The sequence below is a fragment of the Notamacropus eugenii genome, chromosome 1 (assembly GCF_028372415.1).
Source record: "Notamacropus eugenii isolate mMacEug1 chromosome 1, mMacEug1.pri_v2, whole genome shotgun sequence".
NCBI lineage: Eukaryota > Metazoa > Chordata > Mammalia > Diprotodontia > Macropodidae > Notamacropus > Notamacropus eugenii.
Window position 1 is genome coordinate 598,903,703 of NC_092872.1, and position 25,211 is coordinate 598,928,913.

General features: G+C 38.5%; 1 long non-coding RNA gene and 1 pseudogene across 1 annotated transcript in view; both read right to left on the reverse strand.

Moving 5' to 3' along the window:
• Nucleotides 1–4,401: 4,401 nt before the first annotated feature.
• The window catches only part of LOC140520593 (uncharacterized), a 37,265-nt gene continuing 16,455 nt past the window's right edge, over nucleotides 4,402–25,211 (reverse strand). Inside the window, exon 3 of the long non-coding RNA XR_011972587.1 lies at nucleotides 4,402–4,749. This is a non-coding gene — a long non-coding RNA (uncharacterized lncRNA). The remainder of the gene's footprint in view (nucleotides 4,750–25,211) is intronic.
• Nucleotides 13,198–24,033, reverse strand: LOC140520591 (profilin-1 pseudogene; annotated as a pseudogene).

Below are 25,211 nucleotides of genomic sequence, written 5' to 3' on the forward strand. Positions count from 1 at the left end.
TCTGAGCTTTAGGAAAATCACTTTGGTAGCAGTGTGGAGGATAGAGTGCTAGGCTGGGAGACTTAAAGCAGGAAGACCAAGTCAATGCAATGGTAACTAGAGATGAAAGAGCATTAAATCACAGCCCACTAAGCCATGGTTATTTTCTAAATTAAAATATTTTCTCTCGGACAAAACAATTTTTATGTAAGGGTAAATTCAATGGTTGGGAAGGTATGTTATTGTTTTTGGTGTCATTTGTTGAAATGTAAAAGGATTTTGGAATGCAACAGAATATAATGATCTTTCCCCTTGGGTTTATTTTTATTCTGATACCATTCTCTTTCCTACCCATTTTCATAGGAGGAAAAAGGAATTTTAGAATTGAGAACCTGGGGGGAGGGCTTAATCCCCAGATTTCTTGGGAGTTTGTCAGAAAAATAGAATCTGCCTGAATGTTGCCTAGATGTTACTTAGCTAACACAAATTAAACAGGGAACTTAAAAGACTTTTTAAGTCTTTTGCTAGAGAAAGGTCTCTGACTCAAGTGCAAACCTTAATTACCAATAAATAGCATTTAAAAAAACCATGTAACTTTGAGAATGCCATCTAACTTAAAGTCACTTTCTTAGTGTTTAAAAGAAGTTTGGTGCTTGGGATAAAGAATCTCCTTTTAAAGAGAAAAATATTTTCTAGCAAAGGATCTGGAAAAGTAGAAAGGCCAAAAAATTCACCTTATAAACACCAATAAAGACCTCCAGGATGGCATCTCCCTTTACCTCACCCCCAGTCCAATGGATGGGAATATTAAGGACTTATGTTTCCTAAAGAAGTTGTCTCAGGGAAAACTTCAGTGTTTTTCACTAGAAGAGCATGGCAGAGTTCAATCACCCCATGATCAGGAAGAGATGTCCCTTGCTTAAAGGCTGCAACTGTAGCCAAAGTCTGGAAACAGAGAGAAGCTTCACAACTTTATGTCCAACAGAGTGAGCATGGAACAATCCCTGATAGAGATTAGATGTCTTTTGGAGATTCAGTATCCATTGGACACTACATATTTGGCAGAAGCCACACTTAACATAAAACTATCAGGGAAGAGGCCCAGCAGGAAAATATGACCAGAAGATGTTGACAGATATTCAACAGCTGGAAAGTGTGAGTTGCTTCTCCATCCGTGTACCCTGCTTCTTCATACATTCATTCCCTATCTGTAACTCTTCTCCCTGTGTGTTTGTGGGAGAGACGTATTGCTACTTTTCTCTGTTTTTTTTTCTATTTTATTAATGCCTTATATTTTTATATCACATTCATTTCTGAACATAGGTTTCATTCTCATTGTGCTATTTCACTAAATGTATTTGCATCAAACTGCCACTTAAAAGTCGCTTAATCTCCCTAGATTTCAGGTGGTTCACCTTTAAAATAAGAGTTGAATTAAGTGACCTCTAAGACCCCTTCTTCTGATGGCCTTGGTGTTGGAAAAGATTGGAGGTAAAAGGAAAAGGGGATGACAGTAGATGAAATGGATAGATATTTTAATGGAAATAAACACATGGCTTGGGTGGACTTCAAGAAATAGTGGAGATCAGAAGGGTCTGCCTTGCTGTGGTTCAGGGGGTCACAAAGAGTTGAACATGACTGAATGACTAAACAATAATAACAAGATCTGTTCTCGCTCTAATTCTACTTTGAAATAACTTTCCTAAATTATGTACCTTAAGATACAATAATACCTGTGTAATAGCACTTTAAACTTTGTTTCACATTTAGTATCTCTAGACTCTTATAACCTCCCCCTTGCCCCGGAGCTCTGAGGATCAATTGAGAGAGCATGTGTAAGCACTTTGCAAATCTTAAAATGCTACATGAATGTGATTGTAGTGTAACGCCAAAGGAAAATACTACAGTATCTCTCTTATTTTACAGATGAAACAGCTGAGACTCAGTGATGTTAAAAAGCCTTTATAAAGTCACATAAGCTAGTATCAGAGATGAAATTGGAATGTACATCTCTGAACTTCAAGCCCCTAAGGTTATATAGCTACAGTACACGGACTACAAACTATGTGTCAGAACGCAATGTCTCAAAGTCACATGGCTAGTATTACATATCTCTCCCAACTCCAATGCCAAAACTCTCTCCACCTCAGGGGTTCTATCATATTTAATGTTGAATTTTCCTATGAATGATGAGTGATTTGCTAGATTTCCTACACAGAGGGCCTGCTAAAGTTTTGATGAAATTTCACTTTTGCTAGTACTTTTTGTCTGTTAACCTCAAACCTCATAAAACAAAAGACAGTGTGTCATCCCAGAAATACGTTTTCTCCTGGTCAGGAAAATAAAAGAAGAAAATATGGCAATGTATTCATTGCTCTTTTAATATTTCAAAGTGATCTTTTAATGAATGGAAGAAAATGTCATCACACTTAAGAAATCAGAGCTATAAAAGATTTCAGAGTTCTGCTTGCGGGTGCCCCTGTGCTTGGGAGATGATAAACTCATCCACAAAAACCCAACCTTTGAATTTCCTGTCTTAATGTTGGACAGTTATCACGCACATCTATTTTTCTTTAAAACAGTGATTATGATTTCTCCCTGGTGTCAACATTTTAAGTACCCTTTCTGAGTTACAGTTAGGTATTTTATTCATTTTTTTACCCATTGACATAGTTCCCTGACTGATTATTAAAGGTAAGTTCACCATGAAGATTTATGAACCATAATTCTAGAAATGTGGATCCATAGAATACTCTTAATCTGGAGTAGCTGTTATTCTGGGGACCCAAACCATTTATGTGAGTTTGGAGAAGAGTGGTATTTGAGTGTCTTACATTTTTTTAAAATTTGTTCATTTTTCACTTTGAATTTTTTCATCTCGTGTAGTTTTTATATTGTGGAAATAGAAGTTGCTTTATATCCTAATTGTACATTATGAGTGTCTTTGTGGAGGATACTCTTTTACATACAATTTTAGTGACCCTGGACTTGAACCCTATCCAGACTTCGTCCTTGAAATGGCCTTCAAAATTCTACTTTGGGGAATAGATGGGGTCACAGAAAGAACCTGGACCTCTTTTGAACTGGTTCCTTCCCCACTACCCCAGGATTGTACCTACCTCCAAATAAGCCCAAAACTAAGATAAGCCTCTTTCTTTCCTTACTTTCTCCATTCCTGATCTTGAAGGTGAACTTATTTTCTAAAGCTAGGAGATGGAATGATGTGTGATTAAATTAATTTAAAAAGGTTTTGTTTCTCTAGACAGTAGAGGAAAAAAACATAGAGTCGTACAGTGAGAGTTGAGAACTGAGGAACAGACTTTGGCTGAGGGAAGATGAAATATTTGCACAAGCAATCTGCATTCATTAATTACAAATTTATCCAGGACTATAAAAATAATTTCAAGTAGTTTTCTGATGCCAATGGTCCTTATTTGATGTCTCACTTTGAGATTTGGAGGAAGAATGAGAAGAAGGATACGTGTCACAATACACACTCCTACAGGCAATTGTCAGGTATGAAAAAGTGAGTGTTCAAGTTTAGACACAAAGAGCTAATTCTTAGTTAACAGTGGCTGATTCTTGAGTTATTGCTTGCAAGGGGAAAGTGGCTTTTAGGGTGGGGCATAAACAGATGTGTCCTGTCTATGAAAGTGACTAGAGAAGTTGTGTCTGATCAAGGACCATTCCCCTGCTAAAGCAATTATATCAGTGAGGAATAACGATGGCAGAAAACCTTCATATTTGTTAATATGCAGGAATTCCATAATTCTGAGCTCCTAGTAGTGTCTCCAATAGTTAAAAAAAGCATTCAGGAGAAGTCAGTAAACCATGAGATTGGGTATGAGCTTAAACAGTGTCAAGTAGTGGAATGGTTATGATTTTGTTACAGTATCCATAGTGCATAGAATTAAAGTTGGAAAGAATTTTCATAGTCATTTAGCCCAAGTCCCCATCTTATCCATGAATCGCCTGTACAACATCTCTGAGTCTGATGTCCTATAAAATTATATCACGATGTTTTCTGATGCTGGTGATCCTTGTTTATTGTCTTACTTTGAGATTCAGAGGAAAAATGTGAGGACGGATGAATTCCAACACAAACTCTCAGAGGTAATTGTCAGATGTGACAAAGTAAGAGCATCCAAATTTATATGTTTGTGTCTAATTCGGTGTTCAGATTTTATTCCTTTATTTTTATTTCTTCAGAGAGAGTTTGGATATTTGTAAGTGACAAGGAAATCACTGATCACCTCATCTTCTTTTGTCATAAGAAGGGAGAAAATTATTTTCAGTGAAAATATTCAAAACATTTCCTCCTGCCACACACATAGAACTAATTCTCCCATACTAGATCGAAAATTCTCTGCTGTCGGAGAATGTGTAAATGAGTTCTTGGACGCTCAATGAGGCCACAGCATATTTAATTCATTATTGTTTATTCATTTCTCTAAATATCAATGTGAAACCTTAATCATCTCTTTAGGAATGTAATATTTCCCTATATAACGCCCCACATTTACAAGTTCAGTAACATCAGCTTTGGGAAGCTGATCCAATTCATAATCACATATGTGATGGATTGGAAAAATCACTGGTTTGGAAAGGGAGGACCGGGGGTTCAAATGTCTATTCTACTGCTTTGTGATCTAGAGCATCTTCTTTCAAGATTAGCAATCTCAATTCTTCTCTTAGTCGTTCATGGCCTCTTCAAAAAGCTGCCTATTGAATGCAGTGTAAAGAATAATTTGAATCTCTTTCAGTCCAGTCCTTAAAGAGAAAAGAAAAAAAAAAACAAAGCGAAACAAAATATTACACACAGTAGTTTACTCTGATCTTTTGATGCATGGTCCAGATGGAAGAGGGTGTCATTATAGATCATGATGTTCCTATTTGCCACTATGCTGAAAGTATCAAGTCTCAGAATGTTGTAGGGCTTCCTAGATGGAGTAGCAGATTCCTAACTAGATTATATCATCCAGAATTAATCAAAAGCATTTAGTCTCATTATCAACACTGGGAAAAAAATAAGATGAGAATGCTAATTGTCTAGAATGTGAAACACAGGTGACTGAACAACCTGTAGAATGTTTCTATCAATGTGTGTGTGTATGTATGCATATATACATACATGTATATATGTGTATATACACACATATGTAGATGTGTGTGTATATACACATGTGTATGTGTGCATATATACATATGTGTATGTGTGTGCATATATATATTATATATATACATATATATAATTTGTAACCTAATTGGCTCAGAATTGAACAGAAGGAGAGTACAGTTGACTGGATTGTCTTTGGAAATATTAACAGTGATTTTTAATTACATCAAGGTTCTCCTAGTAACCAATGTCTATTTTTTAAGAATTGATGCATTTTGATTTTATATTAATTTTATTTCAAAATATACCATTTAGAGTTATATATAATTTAAATTATCTTCCATGTCCAGGGAACTCTTCCTTGTAACAAAATAAAATAGAAAAAAGACAGGAGAAAAATAAAAGAAAACCAAAGAACAGTTCAAGAAAACCAAATATTGCCAACCCAGACTGATAGTTTCTGCAATGTTTCTCACTCATAGTACTCCACTCTGAAAAGTAGAGGAGATACACTTTTTCACCTTTCTTAAATCATAATAGTGTTCATATAACATAATGTGTTTACTCATCCTTCAGTTGTGAGAAATCTATTTCCACTTCTTGGTTACCATAAAAAGTATCATGAGTTCCTTGAGAACAGGGAATTTCTTTTGACTTTCTTTTTATCTTCAGTGCTTAGCACAGTTTCTGGCAATTCAGATGCTTCATAAATGTGTGTTGGCTGACTTCTGGTCATATTTTGGTGTGTATAGGACCTTTTTACTTTGACTTCAACAAAGTTAGCCTGGGACACATGTCTGGCCATCACATCTCTGGGCAAATGTCTATGATCATTTTAGTTACTTTCTTATCCAACATTTAAATTTCTTTCCAAAAAATTTTAGACCAATATATAGATCCATAAATCATGTATTAGAATATCTGTGTTTCTATAAACACCTTAACAGTAACTTCCCATTTTATGTAATATTTGCCAGCTTTCTGAGTGTGTAGTGAAACTTTGGAGTGAAACAAATCGGATTTAAATCTCTGAAAATTATTTATTTTGAACAACAGCTCATATTTTTATTAGACCTATGTTCTCATTGATAATATATTTTTTGTTAAGGAAATTCCCTCTATCAATGCAGATCATAACTTATTCTACAAAGAACAGAGCCTTTAGAAATGTGCTATATAGTTGTTGATAGTTTGCAATTCTTCTTTTGAGAACTATTTGTTCATATCCTTCTAACACTCTTACATTAGGAAAGAGTTGTCTGTCTTATATTTTGTGTTTGTTTCCAACATAAGCATGAATGGAGTATTGCCAGGGAATGTTCCACTGAGAGAAAGTACAAAAGTCAATGGGAATGCTCCCACAGAATGTATCATTTCACCTGGCTAATGCGCTATGCATGCTCATGGGTTAACTATAAATCTTGGATATCAGGCCTTTATGAGGGGCTTTTGATGCAAATATTTTTTCTCCAAATGATGGTTTATGCTTTCTTATGAAGATTCATCTTTTAAAAAGAATTCTTTAGGTGAAGATATATGATTAAGAGTCATGGAAAATAACAGATATCAACAGATTTACATTGAGGATTACCTATAGTTTGGTGGAGAGGCATGTGGTCAGCATGAGAAGGTTACAAAACATTACCAACCAATAATTGGGGGTGGGTGGGGAATGTGTTAAAGAATAGCAGTAGAGAGATAGGTGTATGACCAGAAAAGGGGAGCCAGTCATTTGGCGACTGAGAGAGGTAACTAAGGCATAGTAATTCACTGTTAGTTATATAATGTTAAGAAATCTATAGGAAGGTTATCAACATATCCAGTGAATACCCTGTGGAATATTTATGGGAAGGCATGGGCACAAATTGCACAGGATGAAAAAGCATGGATGGGGTGTGCTCTGATTTACTGGAATAAGTATCTGCATTGGTGAGAACATCAACTCATAAAAACCATGAAGTAATGATCTGAAACTTAAAGTATAAGAGTTTCCAAGATTTTGGCCAAATGGTTAAAAAAAAGAAATGGAATAAGAAGGTTTGGTCATTGAAATTAAAATCTAAAAATGCTTTCAATATATTATTTTTTGAGAGTAAGGATGATGGAATTCCTTGTGTTTACCATTTGACAATGAATAAAGATTTGATAGACCCTTTTGGCAACATTTGTTTCACAGAATTTAATTGTTTTTTTTTAATATTAATTCCTCAGTTCAGGATCCTAAAGATTCTCTTCACTTCACAGCATAGACTCATACTCAGAGCCCTTTTGATAAAGAATCTCAGATTATAAACAAGGTTCTTCACCCTCTTTGAGAAATGCAGGGGGCTGAGTCAAGATGGTGGAGTAGAAAGACATATATTCTAGTACTTCCCCCGCAGCCCGCAAAATACCTGTAAAAAATGACTCTCAATAAATTCTAAAGCAGCAGAAGCCACAGAATTAGAGTGAAAGAGATTTTCAGCCAGAGGTAACCTGGAAGGCTGACAGGAAAGGTCTATCCCACAGAATGCTGAGTGGCCCAGCCCTGGACACACAGCACAGGGAGGAACAGGACCAGAACAGGCCTCCAGGGCAGAATCCCCAGTAGGGAGGGTCCCAGATCCCTCAACCCATAAAGGACAAAGAAAATTTCAAAGGTCAGTGTGGGAGGGCTTTCCCAGTTGGGTAAGAGGGGAGCAGGGTTCCCCCAGCACTGGCCCCAGGTGGAAGCAGTGGAGGTGGCAGAAGCAGGCAGCAGGTGGCTACAGTGGCCATGGAAGCAGCCTGGGTCCATTGTCCAGAGGCTCTGGGGGAATTGAACAGGGGATCTGAACCTTAGCTCTCAGTGGCAGACCTGCCCCTGCCTAAAGCCACTGGGGGAATTGAGCAGTTGATCTAAATCTCAGCCCTGAGCACAGTCCTGGGGGGAGGAAGAGCACTAGGACCCTCCTCTTGACAAAAGATTCAGAAGTCAAGTAACTGGCTAGGAAAATGTCCAAAAAAGCGGGAAAAATAAGAGCATAGAAGGTTACTTTCTTGGTGAACTTTCTGATGAGGAAGAACAATACTTACTGTCAGAGGAAGTCAAGGCTTCTGCCTCTGGTACCTCCAAAATGAATATGAAATGAGCTCAGGCCATAGAAGATCTTGAAAACTGAGTTAGCAGTTTGCTAAAGGACAACCAAAAAAAATGCTGAGGAAAATAACACCTTTAAAAAGAGGCTAACTCAATTGGAAACAGAAGTCCAAAAAGCCAATGAGGAGAAGAAGGCTTTATAAAGCAGAATTAACCAAATGGAAAAGAAGGTTCAAAAGCTCACTGAACAAAATAGTTCTTTCAAAATGAGAGTGGAGTTCAGGGAAGCCAATGGCTACATGATAAATCGAAAAGTTACAAAACAAAACCAAAAAATTGAAAAAATAGAAGATAAAGTGAAACATCTCACTGGAAAAACAACTGACCTGGAAAATAGATCCAGGAGAGACAATTTAAAAATTATGGGACTACCTAAAAGCCATGATAAAAAAAAGAGCCTAGACATTATCTTTCATGAAATTATCAAGGAAAACTGCCCTGATATTCTAGAACCAGAAGGCAAAATAAATATTGAAAGAATCCACTGATCACCTCCTGAAAGAAACCTGAAAAGAGAAACTTCTAGGAATATTGTGGCCAAATTTGAGAGTTACCAGGTCAAGGAGAAAATATTGCAAGCAGTTAGAAAGAAACAATTCAAGTATTGTGAAAATACAGTCAAGATAACACAGGATCTGGCAGCTTCTACATTAAGCGATCGAAGGGTTTGGAATAGGATATTCCAGAAGTCAAAGGAACTGGAATTAAAACCAAGAATCACCTACCCAGCAAAACTGAGTATAATACTTCAAGGAAATAAATGACCATTCAATGATATAGAGGACTTTCAAGCATTCATGATGAAAAGACCAGAACTGAATTGAAAATTTGACTTTCAAACACAAGAATCAAGAGAAGCATGAAAAGGTAAACAGGAAACAGAAATCATAAAGGACTTTCTAAAGCTGAACTATTTACATTCCTACATGTAAAGATGTTTGTAATTCTTGAGACTTTCCTCAGTATTTAGGTAGGTGGAGGGATTACACCCCCCCACAGAGAGAGAGAGAGAGAGAGAGAGAGAGAGAGAGAGAGAGAGAGAGAGACAGATAGATAGAGAATATAGGATGAGTTGAATCAGAAGAGATAATATCCATAAAAAAATAAAATTAAATTAAGGGGTGAGAGAAGAAAATATTGGGAGGAGAAAGGGAGAAATGGAATGGGGCAGACTATCACTCAAAAAAGAGACAGAAAAATCTTTTTCAATGGAGGAAGAAAAGGAGGAGGTGAGAAGGGAAAAGTGAAGCTTACTCTCTTCACATATGGCTTAAGGAGGGAATAACATGGTCACTAAATTTGGTATGAAAGTCTGTCTTACAATACAGGAAAGTAGGGGAGGAGGGGACAAGTTGGGTGAGGGGGATGATAGAAGGGAGGGCAAATGGGAGAAGGGAGTAACTAGAGGTAAATATTTTTGGGGAGGGTCAAGATCAAATGAGAGAATAGAAAAAAGGGGTGACAGGGTAGGATGGAGGGCAATATAGTTAGTCTTACAGAACATGACTATTATGGAAGTCTTTTGCAAAATGACACATATTTAGCCTGTATTGAATCACTTGCCTTCTCAGTGGGGATGGGTGGGGAGGGAGGGAGAAAAGTTGGAATTCAAAATATTAGAAACAAATGTTGAGAATTGTTATTGCGTATAGCTGGGAAATAAGAAATACAAGTATGGGGTATAGAAATTTATCTTGCCCTACAAGAAAAGAGAGAAGATGGGGATAAGGGAAGGGTGGGGTGTGATAGAATGGAGGGCACATTGAGGGAAGGGGTAATGCAAGGTGCTATGGGGTGGGGGAGGGGAGAGATGGGGAGAAAAATTGGAACTCAAAATTTTGTGGAACTGAATGTTGAAATCTAAAAATAAATAAATAAATAAAACTATTAATAAAAAAAATAAAGTGTTTACCTACTGTCTAAAGGGGAGAGTCAATGAGAAAGAAAGATTTTTAAATGTTGATAGGCAGACAATATGTTCTGTGTTAAAGATCATTTGGACACTGTCAAAACATTTGCTCATTACAAAGTCTGAAATAGGAAACCCTTTGTTACTCAATTTATGTAATTTCTGAGTGTGTTTATTTCTGTAGTTCATTTGTACTCAAAGATTTTGGACAAAAATACAAGAAAGAAGAAAGGAAAGAAAGAAAGACAAAAACCAAAAATCTCTTTTCTGGATTCTCCTCCATAGGAACAGAACTTTTTACTACAGCATGTGTGGGAGGCAAATAAGAACATTCAGGGTCTGGGACCAGTTGAAGATGTGGTTGATAAGCATTGTGTCTGCTAAAACATTTAGTCTGTAACTAGTATTTCTATAGCTCTTAAAAACCTATCACATTTATCTTTATAATTGTGTGATTAGGCTTTGTAAATGCTAAGATTACCAGATCACTTGTGATGGAGGCACTCATGGGAGATGGCAGAGATCAGCTTCTGGGAGAAAACATCTTGCATTCCCTTACCATGTAGGCAGAAGTAGCCTCTTTCTTTTGGCTCCATCTTTAGACATTCCAGACAGTCTTTTTGTTCTTCTTTCTGAAAGTGTTCAGGGGTGAAGGGGTTGTTTACCTGAAGCTTAGGCACTATTGACTGAGGTGGGCATGGGGGAAGAGTTACCTTTCCCTCTCTCCCTTTTAGGCCTTGTGGCCCTGAGAATTGGGTCTGAAGTTTTGGTCTATTTTGTTTGTCCTTTCCAGATCTAGGTGCAAGTGGTAGAATCTATGGACCTGGGAGCTTGAACCATGGTGATTTTGGAGGCAGGATTCAAAACTGGATATTGCTGCCAGCCCAGCAGGGATGCCTTAAGATACCAATGTGCTTGTACAAACACTCAGGAGTTCTTTTGATTTGGAATTTGTTGTGACCATATTACATAGAAACTGACCTAAACTGTTAATTTAATCCCTCTTCCTTCCCTAGAGGTTGAGAAAATATAAGGAGGGATTATACTTCCCAGGTGTTGGGGGGATGTTTATATGCTAGTTCTAGCTATATTATTGAAGCAAATATTCCTTTGTAAATATTAATCTGACTGTTAAATGGTCAAATGGAACTGGGGTGTTTGGACTTTCTAAAGTTGAAATTAAAAGAACACAGTTTGGTGGAGGAGGACTTGAGTCAGTGGCAGAGACTAGCCAATCCTTGTAAGGGTAGCAGAATACCCAGGGGTTGGGGATAAAAAGTATCATAGCTGGCAATTAGGAAATTGAGGCCAGGGTAATCATTATTATACTAAATGCCATTCTTTTTACTCCTTCCTTTACAGCTTAGGAACCTGAGAATCAAAGAATTAAAGGGCCAGCGGAGATGATTAAGGTCAACCTACACATTTCACAAGTGAGGAAATTGAGACAGTGAGAGGAGATATGACTTGCCTGTCATAACACAAAGGCAGAGATTGACTTTGAGCCCAGGACTTCTGATTTCTCATTTAATGCTCTCTGCTATCCATCAGAAACAATACTTACAAGGGGAATATTGCAAGCCCTATCAAAAAGAACCAAAAAACAAGCAATACCATCCTCAAAGTTAAATTAAAGGGAAGTGGAAATCTTTCATGCTTTTTAAATTAATTTATTTGTTTTCAGTTTTCAATAATCACTTCCCTAAGTCTTAAATTTTCTCTCTCCCTCCCCTTTTTTTGTCCCTGAGACAGCATGCAATCTTATATGAGTTCTATGTATACATTCTTATTAAACACATTTTCCATTCATGTTTACTGTAAATTTCACTTTGTGGTGCTGAGCCTCATCTGACTCTCTGGTCTTACACCCAATTTTCCTTTTCATTGCCAACATCCTAGAATTATACATAAACATTGGTCATCTTCACTTCCTTATCAGCCATTCCCTTCTGAACCTATTTAATCTGGCTTCCAAACTAGCAACTCTACTACAACTTCTCTCTCAAAAGTGAACAATTATATTAATTGCTAAATATAATGACTATTTCCCAGCATCCATTTGCCATGATCTCTCTGCACTTTTTGACGCTATTGACCATTCCATCTTTTTAGATACTATTTGCTCCCAAAATTTCAGAAACACTGTTCCTCTTTCCTCTTTGATAACTCCTCAGCCTTCTTAGCTGGAGCCGTATTCACCTCCTCCTCTCAAGAGTGGGGTGTCTCCATGACTCTCTCCTGAGTCTCTTATCTCTCTAATTTCTCCCTTGGTGACCTCATCGACTCCCAAGATTCGAACGATGACCTCTATAAAGATGATAATCAATTAAATTTAATTGAAGTAGTTTTTATAAAGTACCTACTATGTTCAAGGGAATATCTTGGGCATTGGGGTCACAATAATAAGAATCTGGTTGCTTAATAGCTTTGCAGAGAGAAAACAGCATGAGCACAAATTAGGACATACAAACGATACGTGGCCCCAGCTTCAACAATCCTCTCTATATAGACTAGGGATATCGTTATTGTTTCTATGTGTGTGAATTCGTCCTTCATTGCCGAAGAACACCATGCCATCAGAGAAATAATGACATGACTTGCACTTGACTTTGTTTTGAGTGAGGGAGGGCTGTGCAGGTCAGCAGCCTCCCTTCTCCTCCAGAGCCATCTGAATCCAGTGACCAGATATTTATCAGGATGACTGGAGATGATCCAGGATGAGGCAATTGGGGTTAAGTGACTTGCCCAAGGTCACAGAGCTAGTGAGTGTCAAGTGTCTGAGGTGAGATTTGAATTCAGGTCCTCCTGACTCCTGCACTGGTGCTCTATCCGCTGCACTACCTAGCTGCCCCTATTGTATCTATACAAGTGAACTGATTCCTAAGAAGAGGCAGGTTAACTATCATCTAATGATGTTAGTTGATTGTCAAAGCTGGTAAAAGACACAGATGTAAGAAATTAAACCTACTTATAATTATTCTTCTAGAATTAAAAGCAATGGTAAAAGTAATTTTTTAATTAGTAGAATCTTTTATTCATATTCCAATATGTTTCCAAAAAAAAAAAAAACCCAACAAAATTTAAAAAAAAAATCTTCCTAACTACATACAGGAAGAAGGTTCAAAAGGAAAGGGGGAGTCACCAGTCTGTTCAACTGCCCCCCTCCCAGGTGTAGTTTTGGAAGCAACAAGTGGATGGGGGAATGGCCCAAAAAAACAATGGTGAGGGAAAAGATGCAGAAGCCTGGGGAAGAAGGGGGGTGGCAGGGAGGGTTAGTATTGAGAGCCTCGAAGGTGGGAAGCCATTTCATAACACATCTTGTTGATCATTCCCTGTGGATACCTTCCTTCCCCATCAGCAGAATTAGCATCTTGCCAGTCATGGTAACAGTGAGGTTGTAGGTGGGAGCGCACACCCAGTGCTTTTTGTACGAAGGTCCATGGTGTACTCTCCATCTAGCAGCAGAGAATCCATGATCACCGAACATTTCTGGCCCCCAAGTGTCCGCCCATTTACGCAGAAAGTTGAACAGTCTTTGCTAACCAGTACAGCTACTTCATCTGGCATGATGTTGGCAAAAGTTTTCCTGGGATGGTGGCCCAGACCGAGGGAGAGTCCTTATAGCCAACTATGGCTGTATCCTGACATGTTCTATCTGCCATGAGGTTGTCGATGTAGGTGATCCAACTGGCCATAGTGCTGGTGGTCTGGCTCTGCTGCTACTGTGGGCAGGGGGTGGCTGAGAACTCGGAACATGAGCTGCTGGCCCAACTCACCACTCCGTTCGGTAAATAATTTTAAGAGGAAGAAAACAATGGTTTCCAAATTATATATTCAGTCCCATTCTCTGTCCTGGAGTCCACTTCATGTAGATTACATTCAAGCAATCAAAAAATATTGATTAATCTTCTTCTATGTGCCAGGAGTTAGGGAATCAAGTACAAGGAATGAAATAATCCCTAATCCCAGTGACTTAACATTTTAGTTACCTAAATATTTCTGGATGTCCAACCAGCATTGCAAATACAGCATAATGCAACTGATCCTCTGATTGCCTAAACCCATCTTTCATCTAAATTTCTTTTTAGTAACCCAGGTACAATCATCATTGATTCTTCCCTCTGCCTCAAATCTCATCCCTAATTACTTACCAAATTTTGGGGATTCATGTAATCTGTTTCAAATGTTCATTACTTCCTTCGTGGATTATGACAAAAAGTCCCTAATTGGTATCTCTCCTTCTAGTTTTTTTTTTTTCTTTTTCCAATCTGTCCTCAAACAATTGCCAAAATCAACTCTCTATTGCAAATTCTGACCTTGTCACTCTCCTACTCAAAAACCTTCAGTGGTTCCTTTATGACTCTAGGAACAAATGCAAACTCCTGTGTTTATCATTTAATGCATTTTCACAGTCTAAATTCAGACAGTCTTTATCAAATTACTACACGTTTCTTACTTGTACGTAATCCAAGAACCAACCAAATGGCCTCATTCGCTGTTGTTCACATACAATATTCTATCTCCCATACCTTTTCATTCAAGTTTAAGAATCATTATTATCATTTTCTTCACCTCTTTTGTAAGTCTAGACAATCAGCTGGATAATAAATCAAGCCCTGATTTGTAGCATTTAGTGATGTCTGAGGGGTAAATGCTCACACTGAACCTTTAACAACTGCTCTCCAGTATGATCTGTCTCCAGCAGCAACCTGGAGCCCCAATCAGTCATGCAGTATCTTCTCACCCCTGCCTGTTAGAATCCCTAGTTTCTTTCAAAGCTGAGCTTGTCACCCTCTATATGAGGCTTTTTCTTGTTCCAACTCATCCTCTACATGCTAGGACCTCTCCTCTACAAATGATTTAGTATTTTCTTTATAGATTTTATGTGTGGGGTTTTATACACACAAATACATATGAATACATGATATTTGTATAAGTACAATTCATATAAGTGTATGCATGCACACATACATTATGAATGTGCATTATGTATGTATATATAATACAAATATAGTTACCCCTTCCACATTGTTGGAGTTAGGGGTGCAACACCCATACAATTGAGAAAGGTCATGTAAAATTTTATGACTTTCCCGTCATACCAGAGAAGTCTGATTTTTTTTCCTTTTTCTTTTATGGGGTATTTACAGTACCTTACTGTAAACTTTGTGTTAATTATTTCAGCACAGGCTCTCTGACATCTACTGGCTTTCACTTGTTGTTTGTGGCTTCTGCAAAACTTCTATTTAATTTTTTATGCTTTCCCATGATATATAGAAATTATGATTGGGAAAGTTACTATGTGGAAGGGATAACTGTACATGTATAAAGATACTAGTGATGAAGCCTGGAGAGATAGAGATACAGGAACTCCAAGACTGGAGTTCCCTTTGTGGGCCATCTGGAAAAGAATTTCATGGACTCAAGCATTCTTGAGGTTAAAGTGGCAAAGATTTATTATGTTTTTCAGCAGGCAAGGGTTCTTAGGGAACCTGCAACCTTAGAGGGGTACAGTTAAAGTTTATATTGGATATTCTATAGTAAAACATGTGCCAAATGTGATAACTAGGTGATTCAGGGTAGGATTAAGGAGGTGTTAGGGAGTGGCTAGTTCTTGAAGGAACATGTACTTTTAGTACATTCTGCTCAGATATTTTACCCAGGGTTCATTGGGAAATAGCCCAAGGAGAGGCTACATGGAGTTGTGATTTTAGGCCTGAAATGTGACTAAATCAATTAATGGTTAGGACGGACTAGGGAATACCAGTCTGCTCTTGTCAATGTTTTGTTAGACTAGATAAATGTAAGGAAGTATACATATTTCTAAATAGAGGAAACATGTGACTGTACAGTGAGCAGTAAATGTGGTTATGACCCAGTACATAAGCAGTTCAACCAGCACATTGTTGGTTCAAACTAATAAACTCTGTAGGTGTAGCTGGCTAATGTAGCAGGAAGGGAGGTAGCAATTTTTGCTGTTCTTGGGCTAGGAAAAAACTGTCTGGGATAGGGTTTTGAGGCTAGGGAGAAATATGATTTTTAGAGAGAAATGTGATTTTAAAATTGGGATCCAAGAGCATGCACCCAAGCACCCAGTCTCTAGTGTGCATTTAGACAGAGCATGTGCATAAAACATACAATGCACAAGCACATTCACACGTACATTGCATACATATGTGCAATATAATACATATACCCATGTACACATACTTATACACATATACATATCCATATGCATATATATACATATACACATCCTCTCTCTCTCTATATGTGTGTATGTGTGTGTGTATATACCCATAAAATATCTCTAGAGAGGCATAGCTAGTAATGAAACCAAGAAGATCTGGGTTTATTTCCTTCTTCTGAAACATACCATACTCACTGGCTGTGTTACCTTGGACCTCTCAGTATTTTAGGAAAATACTATTAAGAGTGTACATTATAAGGAAGGTGCAAACTTGCGTAGGTATCCGGAGTTTCTTCATTTGGAAGTTCTCTATACCTGGAGGTTCAGTTTTTATATTGTGTACGTACTTAAATGTGTATATATTGTATCCTTCTCCTCTCCCCCACCCCTATGTAAGCTCCTAGAGGGCAGAACATTCTGTTCTTGTTCCCTGTTCCCAATGGGTGCCTGGCATAGAACTTGGCATGGAGAAAGAAGGTCCTAATTATGCAGGCATTATTTTAGATTGATTCATCCATCCTCTGTAATTTGGTTCTAATATTCTTTTAAGGAATTATTTCCCTTTGCTTCCCCTTCAAATGCTGGGCTCTCAATAAGCCTATTTGTTATTTCCTCCACTGCCTCCACACTTTTGCATAGTCTGTCTCCAGGGCCTGAAATGAACTTTATCCTAACATCCTCCTTTCAGACTGAGCTAGGTGCCACTTCATACCTTAATCCCTCCCCAAATTACTTAGTTTTAATTTAGCTGGATGCATGATTATTTCCTACCCTCATCCCCATCTTACACCCCCCTCCTGCTGCTATCTTCTTTGAGGATAGAGATAGCTTTCATTTTTGTCCTTGGACTTAAGACATTTTAGCAAACTGCCTTGTACATAGTAGGTACTTAATAGATGTTGAATTAAACTGACATTTGTGAATACTTAGGTCAAGTAATAATGCACAATAGACTGCATATATCTAAGGAAGATTGGAAGATTTAGAGTTGGTAGGGGTCTCACAGGTCTAATTCAAGCCACTCATTTTGAAGGTAATGACATTGCCAAGGTCAGAGCTAGCAACTTGAAGAGATAAGATTCAAAGATAATGGGTACTCTTTCCACCAGAGCAAAGCTTTAGTTCTTGCACTGGTAGGCCCAACACTTCAAAGAAACTCGGGGTGTAAAAATAAACACAAGACTAATAGATCTAAATAGAATAATTGATTTGAGTACAATTGATTTCAGTACAAATTGAATTTAGTACAACTAACATTTACTAAGTGCTTACTGAATGCAAGATTCAATGGTACTAAATTAAAATACTGAATACTCAATTTCACTGCATAATTGTTGCCACCACATAAATGTCACACCCTGTTTTTTTTTATTCAGTTCAAGAAATGGTATAATCCTGTTCATCCACACTGGTGTAAAAGCAAGCACCCTACATACACAGGAGAGTCTGCTATCACAGGTTTTTTGATCTGCTTTCCTAAAAGGAAAGGAAACTTTTGAGGAGTCAACAATCACTTCAATCAAGCACATATATCATTCACTTAGTTCAGGGGAAAAAGACAGCACCCTGAACTTCAGAGAAAATACAGAGATCAAAATCAACAGACATGGCTTCTAGTTGCCTGACATAAGTAATATCTACATCATAGATCAACAGACAGATCCAACTGTCTGACCATTACATACATACATACATACATACTCTTACCAGAGAAAGAAGCACCAACATCTGGGTTTTCAGAGCTTGGGGACTCCTTAGTGGTTGTCCAATCTCACCTGGCCAAACACTTCCAATGAGTGAGCCCCAAAGTAAAACCTCACCTCAGAGTATTGATACATTTTTTCAGGGTCAGAGGGCATCACAGCACTTGAGAACCAGTGCCTCATTAGAAAATTGGCAAAAGATATGGACTTCCTCTAATCAAACTTTCCTTAACGGGTAGACCCAAGATCTTTAAACTCTCTTAGTCACCATTACAACCTGTTAAGGTAAACAGAACAGCAATGTAATTCACCAGTAGCATGTGGATACCCATTTATCCCTGCCTAAAACTCTGAATGCTCACGCATTGTCAGTATTCTGTTCAATGTTCATCCTAATCTTGCACCAAAAACAATTTGGTAATAAATTATTTTTACACAATGCCAGCATAATTTTTAAAAAAGCTAAATGGTCATACTCCACTTTTTTTTTTTTTACAAAATATTTTGCATAAAATCTGTGACAATTATGTGGTGTACTTCCCAAATCTCTGTTCTCCATTTCAGCTGAATTGCCGTGGGGGCTTTTGCTGCTTATTCTCATAGGAAAAGGGGAAAAAATGGCTATAGATAGAAAGCAATAGAGAAGGAAATGGTTTAAAATTACAATAACCAACTTCATATCCTGACTTTTTCCTTTATAATCCATGTTACCTCTGGCAAGTTACTTTACTTCTCTGGGCCTCAGTTTCTTCTGTTGAATGTAGGATTTAGATTAGATGATTTCTATGGTCTCTTCCAATTCCAATTCGGTGATCCTGTGTTCATGAAGGTGATGCTGGTTTAATGGGACTGAAGATTTTACAAAATTATTAGGATAGTTGCCCTTGGAACTTCTTTATGACTAGAATCCTGACCTACATGTACTCTAGGATGCTTCCTGTCATCCCATTTGCTTAAAACACTTCGAAAGTGACCATCTATGTTCCAGAGCCCAGTCTGTGTCTTTGCTAATGCTAACCCCAATTTTAAGCATCAGACTTTTCACAATGGCAATGGGTGAATGAATGGGAAAAAAAGGATTTATTAGATTCTTTCCCCCTTCAAAGCACTATACTAAGTATTGAGGAGAAACAAAAGGCAAAATAGATCTTTCTCTTAAGTATCATCCATTCTAATAAAAGGAGAATAAATAGGAGGTTTTATCAACAAAGCAGAAGGAAAGCCCTTCCAATTGTTAGGGTGCAGTGGCAAAGCAGATGGCAATACATTTTCTTTAATACCATTTCCATTAATTTCTACTATTTCTGATTGATTTCCACTATCGCTGATGGTAAAGCATTTGACAGTGCCACGCACTAAACTTTGTATTTTGGATCTTCAGTATCTGTAGCTGCTGAGAGGGTAAGGCCAAATTGCCAGCTGCAAAGGCAGTTACCAGGTTTTGTCTCCACACAGATGGTTCCCAAGGAACAGAGCTACAAGGGGCTGAGCTGGAATGAGAGCTGATGGGTCAGAGGAATATTGTTATTCTTGGGGTTCTTGGCATAGGATTTCTAGGCTGTCTCTATCTAGGTCGAGGACATTCAGTGGGGTCTTATTGATATGAAACAGTTGACAAGTTTATAGTGGGTCAGTTTAGGGAGAAAATATACTAAATAGTAGAGCTATACAACGACAACAACAAATAGGACACTTCGGACTAGTCAAAGAAAATGATGATTCTTTTGCAGTTTCAATTAGAAAAGATTCACTGTGTTGGTACATTTTGATTTAATTCCCTAATCTACTATATGGCAGAAAAAGCAAAAGTGTAATGTAATGATCATTTCCATTTCCATATATTTCTATTCAGAACAGCAATATGAACCAAGAAGAGATGTGGGCTGGATCTTATAAACTGATACCGTGTAATTTGATGGATCTGTGATATCATGATGTTACCAGTTTGGGTACTCCCTTTACTTTTGTAGATTACAACCCATCCCACAGCTTCTCCTTCTGTGCCATTCTTCTCCATATTGTCTCTAAATCCTCTGAAATCATATTCAAAATTCTAAAGGCCTTCCTTTAACTGCTGAAAGAATGTAAGGTCCTTGGAAGACACTCATTTGAGAGACTCATTTTGTTTTGTCCTTGTGTCTTCAGTTCCTAACAATGTGTTCAGGTACATAGTAGGTGTTTAATAAATACTTGTTGATAGATGGGTTGAATTCTTTTAACATTTATTGCCTTGGTATAAATGCAACATTCAGCCTCTCAGTGATAATTCCTTGTCACTACATACTTCAACCATATCTTTTTTGTTGATCATGTCTTTGAGAATATACTTTATGCTACTTCTCATGCATGAATATATATCAGTAATAAATTTCAGCCTTCTTATACTCAACAGCAGTCTTTTCACTGTATTCTGAGTCACTGGACTTTTTAATTCTGCAATTATGTCATCTTAATCAGGGCATGGTGACTGGGGCTGTGTCCCATGGTACCAATATTTAGAGCAGGGGTTCTTAATGTGAAAAGTAATTTTTGTATAATTGTATTTAAATGGAATTGGCCTCTCTTGTAATTCTATGTTATTTATATATTTAATACCATTATTCTGAGAAGACATGTGTAGGCTGGAGCCTTTCCCTCTCCTCCAGACTACCAAGGAGTCCATGATACCAAAATGCTAAGAACTGATTGAAAGGATACTGACAACATGTCTACTCTTTCAGATGAGTTCAGCACCTAGAGAGTAACAAGTAGTTTGGGGGAGGGCAGAACTCTGATTTCACCAGTGAGAAAGCTGCTAGGGAGAAATTCCTTTATCAATGAAGATTAGCAACTTGACTTCCATTCAAAGCCTCGGAAAGTTGCAGAAAGTAAAAATAATTAGAAATCAAAATAGATAGTAGTTCTCCTCCAAGTCCACACACCTAGGTTAACTCCTCTAAGGTCTTGCCCTGCCCTCCTCCCTGACTTAGCCTTAAAGTCTGGGACAGAAGTGTAATGATGTCCCAAGGTTCCATTTGGGGTGGCTAGGTGGTGCAGTAGATAGTGGCACTCATCTTCCTGAGTTCATATTCAGCCTCAAGAACTTACTAGCTGTGTGACCCCGGGCAAGCCACCTAACCCTGTTTGCCACAGTTTCCTCATCTGTAAAATGAGCTGGAGAAGGAAATAGCAAAACCACTCTAATATTTTGGCCAAGACAATTCCAAATGAAGTCATAAATACTTAGACGTGACTGAACAACAACAACAAGAAATTTCCATTCACCCTGACAGGACATTGTCTCTGCCAATGAGGCCTCTTCGCAATGTCTAATTTCTGACTTAAATTTACCTTTAAAAATGTACTTCACGGAATCATAGAATTTCAGATCTGGAAAGAGTCTCTGAGGCCACATAGTTCAATGGATATGTACAGGAACCCCCAGTATAATACACTCAAATGTAATCAATGCTAAGTGAGCCACCTCTGACATTGCTGGCTCCAGGCACATTGTTTTGGTGCTTGATGTACGTGCCAAAATCACCAGGCATAGCTTGTCATGATACGTGGCCACACACAACCTAATATGTGGTGCCACAGTTTTCTAAATTAAATCTGGTATCTGTTGGGGTTGGGAACCCACCACACATTGTTTGAGTTGAAAGGAAAGTGTCCCAATGTTTCATTTTGTGAGATAACAACCCAACTCATCCATCTCTACATTGCCAAATAGATTAGTTATGGGAAAATTCTCTCTCTCTCTCTCTCTCTCTCTCTCTCTCTCTCTCTCTCTCTCTCTCTCTCTCTCTCTCTGTGTGTGTGTGTGTGTGTGTGTGTGTGTGTGTGTGTGTGTGTGTTGGGTGGGGTGTAGAGGGGACCAGCATGGGAGGAGAATTAGACTCCATGAACTTATCCTCACAAATTCTCCACTAAGTTGAGATTTCCACATCTTCTAGATGATTTTTGACTTGTGGACATGGTTCTGCTAAGCTTTCCAACTTAAAAGCCCTTGATAACGATTAACTTCATTATATAGTACAGAAAAGAAAATAAATAAGTAAAAATTGAAATAGCATTCCAGAACAAGAAAGGAATTAGGAGGAAAATGAGATTCAGGGAAATGGTATAGAAAAAAAAAAAAGAAAATCAAAGGCTAGTGGAATTTATAAGTGGCCAGACAGCTAAAGCTCATTTTTATGAGCCAAGGAAAGAATCCAAGAAATATAAACCCATTCGTTATCAGAGAAACACATGATATCAGTTGAAGTTTGAATTTTCCTCTACTGTTAGTTGCTTTTTATTCTTCCAAAGTGTACATTTCTCTGGAGCTCAGTTTCATCATAATAATAGCTAGCATTTGCATAGTGATTTAAGGCTTGCATAATGCTTTACACGGGGTGTAGGGTATGTTCAGGGAGGACCAGTACCTTTGGTGTGATGGCTGCCTAGTCCTTTTCAGGGCTCTTTCCACCTTTGGTGTCCACCTGTTTCACCTAACTCTCACTTGTGGCTCCAAGAAGCTGCAGCATGCACAGGGGCCACATCCCAGTAAACCGTTTTGGCAGATGGGCCAAACCAGGTTGAGGGTAACCAAGGGTTCTCAAATCCGTTGGTTAATTAGGAGGGTGTCTTGCCCCAGCATGTGAACACTTCCTCTGGTGGAATGGGCACATGAGAACAATTTGTTGAACAGACGATGTGGAGTGCTTGGTTAGACACTGAAGACGCCAAGGCTATTCACTTCATCTTGAGCCATCACCAGTCGTGTTGACTCTGTTCTGTCACTGGATTATCATAACTCTGGAGGAGAGAGTGGAACTGATGACTTCATGCAACTCTGCCTCACTTAAATCCAATTTATGCACAAATCAAAAGACATCATCCATACCATTTCACTATTATGCCTCAAAGTCCTGTGGTGACAGGCAAGTGATGAAGCAGCAGGTGTGGATACACTGGGAGCTGTAGTCACAACCCTGCATACAGGAGGCCCAGGCCATCTGGTCGCTTCTCACTGGAAGGGGCAGTGGGACTCGGCAGCTCCCTGGGTGTCTGAGCAGCCTTTTAAGGATCTCACTGCTTACCTCCTGGTGTGAGAAAGGAGGCTAGAAAAGGTGCCCTAAATATTGTCTGCTTACCCAACCCTGGCCTGATTATTACACCAGGCAGGGAATTCCACTATGCGGTTGAAACACAAAAAAATGTACAAAATGTACAAAAACATCTGCAAAGATGATTCCACTCACCATCAACACATGGAACATATGCACACTAATAGACAACGCAAAATCCAGTAGATCTGAAAGACCTGCTCTTGTTGCAAGAGAACTCAACAGGTATCGCATCCAAATAGCAACCCTGAGTGAAACAAGGTTGGCAAATGAAGGCCAGCTTACTGAAGCTGGAGCTGGATACACCTTTTTCTGAAGTTGGCACAGTGAAGTGGAGTGCTGTGAAACTGGTGTGGGTTTTGCAATCAAAACTAATCAGCAAGCTGGTATGCCTGTGAAAAGGAGTGAATGACAGGCTCATGATAATGAGATTGCCACTCGTAGGAAAATGCCAAGCCACCATCATTGGTGCCTGTGCTCCCACTATGAAAAACCCTGATGAAGTCAAAGAAAACTTTTATGAAGACCTGGAGACTCTTATTGTCAATGTGCCAAAAGAGGACAAGCTTATAATTCTGGGCAACCTTAATGCTAGGGTAGGCTCAGACTATCAGACTTGTCAGGCAGTCCTAGGGAGGAATGGAGATGGAAGCAGTAACAGCAATGGTCATTTACTGCTAAAGACTTGTGCATCGCATGACCTTCTTATTACCAACATTGTCTTCCATTTACCTAAATGCAATAAAACATGGATGCACCCTCACAGCAAACATTGACATCTAATAGACTATGTGATTGTAAGGCGAAAAGAGAGACAAGATGTGAGAGTGACAAAGGCAATGTGTGGTTCAGAGTGCTGGACTGATCATAGGCTTATCCTTTCCAATCTGAATGTTCATATTCATCAAAAGTGCCACCCCCAAGGCAAAATGACTAACAGAAGAATTAATGCCAACAAATTAGAGCTCTTTTCTGAGCTTGAACAGTTTGTTGCTGACTTGGAAGGAAAGTTTAATCAACACACAGTTGGCAACAATGCAGCAGAAAAGGAGTGGGCAGCTTTCAGAGATTTGGTGTACAGCACTGCATTTGCTCATCTGGGTCAGAACACTCACAAATACCAAGACTGGTTTGATGAAAATAATGGGGAAATTCAGAAACTGCTAAAGGAGAAACGAGAACTCCACAGGATGTACCAGCAAGATTATTCATTCATCTCTAAGAAGGCAACATTTAATTCCATCAAAAGCAAAGTACAAGAAAAGCTTAGAGAGATGCAGGATTCCTGGCTCAGTAAGGAGGCAGATGAAATTCAGTTTTATGCTGATAGTAACAATCCAAAGCCCTTTTATGATTCCCTGAAAGCTATTTATGGACCAAAAACCTACGGTGCATCACAACTGCTCAGTGCTGATGGAGCCACATTGATTAGTGATAAGTACATCATCCTAGAGAGATGGGTGAACACTTCCATATTGTTCTCAACAGACTATCATCAATCAATGATGAGGTCATTGACCATTTACCTCAGGTTGAAATCAGTCCATCCTTAGCTGAATTTCCAACTGAAGAAGAGGTTTTGAGGGCCATTAGGCTCCTTTCATGTGGCAAAGCATCTGGTGCTGATTCTATTCCAGCTGAGATTTACAAGGTAAGGGGAACATTGCTCATACAAAAGCTGACTGAAATTTTCCAGGTTATATGGCAAGAGGAGGTTATCCCCCAGGAGTTCAAAGCTGCATACATTGTCTATCTCTATAAGGATAAAGGGAATAGATTGTCCTGTGACAATCGTAGGGGATCTCTCTCCTAGTCATTGATGGCAAAATTCTTGCTAGAGTTCTTAATAGGCTGATCCTTCACCTGGAAGATAGTCATATACCTGAGAGCCATTGTGTCTTCAGAAAGGGTTGAGGAACAGTTGATATGGTATTTGCTGCCATACAACTCCAAGGGAAATGCCAGGAGCAGAACACAGGTCTGTACACAACATTTGTAGATCTGACCAAGGCCTTTGACACTACTAGTTGTGAGGACTTATGGAAAATTATGTCAAAATTTGGTTACCCGAAGAAGTTCATCAATATTGTACATCAATTTCATGAT